Here is a 1,809-nt window from a genome sequence, read left to right as displayed (position 1 = left end):
CTACTTAAGCTCCCAAAATGACTCAAAATAACTCTATATAATAGAGTTATCAACCATCAATTAAGCAAAGGCAATGTTGTTTATATTTGATCTATGAATGACTGTGGACAGATTTTCCTTATCATGGAAAAAAACATTTTGCTCATGTGGTAAATGAATAACCAATCTTTGGATTACAGGTTCTTGATGGTGGATTGGAAATGCAAAAAGCCTCCAACATGCTTCATATGCTGATAAATACCTACAATCTAAATAAGTCTTGATTCCATCCATTTCAATTGATCTTATTGGTCGATTTTGATCTACATGTGAATTCATATTTTCCAAAACAATTCTTACTCTACCTAGCCCTTTATTTATGCACTTGAATAAATATTTAATGGCTCTAAACTAATTACAAATCTTAATGTTAATATGTGCTTGGTATTTAACAATTAAATCTACACTATGTGACATGACGAATCTATTGTCTAATTGAATCCCATTTTTAATAATTGCATTATGTGATGTGTCTTGTCTTTTGTATTATGGAAATCCCTTCTCATTTATGATCATAGTTGGCTGGTATTTTTTCAGGTAGTGTTTTTAGCAACATCCTTTAGACATGCATGGCAAATTTAGACGTGCAAGACCACATGGTCCATGAATTATAAAATCTGCTACGGTTTCATATGCTATTGGATCTAAATTATTGTCCAATAGTTCAACTGAAATAATCTTATCTACATCCTCAAAAGTTGAGCATTTTGTAACGACAGCTCCTCGATCACTACCGACGTCTGAGTCTCATGGAAGAACCCGCCAAGTCCCGAACAAGCCTTAATTAAAACGTTAATCATTACCTCACATTCATACCATCAATCCATTAAATCATTTTGATCCATAAAGCTCTTTGTAAAAAGAATTGAACAATGATCTTTATAAATTGAATAAACCTTTATTCCACATAATCGTAAAATAATACATCATGACTTATAATTTCCAAATGTACATTTGTATTGACACAATTGTCTAATTTCATAACAAATTACTCTATGAAGACTCGACCTCTAGCAACGGAGTGATTCAGAATAAAGTGCTATGAGATGCCTTTACCTATCCGCGGTGGGCTTGAAATGCTGATGAATACACGCTAGGCTGATCATTATCTGCAAAAGGGAAATATGGAGGGGTGAGTCTCACAGACTCAGTGATCATCGGCTTCGTGAGCAGGGCGTAAATGGGAAATAAGCATAAGGTAGATAAGTTGAATATTAAAACCGGAATATCAAATCATATTCTTAAAATACCAAACCATAAGTAAGATATTTGCACCTTGTTAAAATAAGGACGTAAATCATAATAATATTTTCACTTGGAAAAACGGTGCTGAAACAATGTTACGAAACCAAGTTCAAACATTGAAAACATTGTTTGCCATACAAATATGGTCAACGATATAAGTATGCACACTCCCAAATTATGTGGCATGTAAAGAAATCAAGTGTACTGCCACGTAAAACATTTCATGTTCATCAAGTAAGCACTAAAAGCTTTTATTCATACTTGGAGAGTTGCAAAGAAATCTCAAATCTCTACCATGCAAAAGAGTATGCATCAAAAACTCACAAGGCTCTCGAGTAGGTAAGTATACAATCACCCGTGAACCCATTTCCACGTAATAACATCTGTAAGCTCTACTCCACTAGATTCCCACAGCCATGGCAGTCTCGATGATGTTGGCTGACATCAAAGAAATCAAGCGGTCTCAACCGTGAATATCACTAGTGGCCTAGCCACATATAACAACCCATGGCCTTGCCACGTAAA

Source organism: Theobroma umbraticum, unplaced genomic scaffold, assembly GCF_002168275.2.
Source record: "Theobroma umbraticum cultivar Fairchild unplaced genomic scaffold, ASM216827v3 scaffold_56.0, whole genome shotgun sequence".
In the NCBI taxonomy this organism is placed as follows: domain Eukaryota; kingdom Viridiplantae; phylum Streptophyta; class Magnoliopsida; order Malvales; family Malvaceae; genus Theobroma; species Theobroma umbraticum.
Note: the sequence above shows the minus strand (reverse complement) of the source record.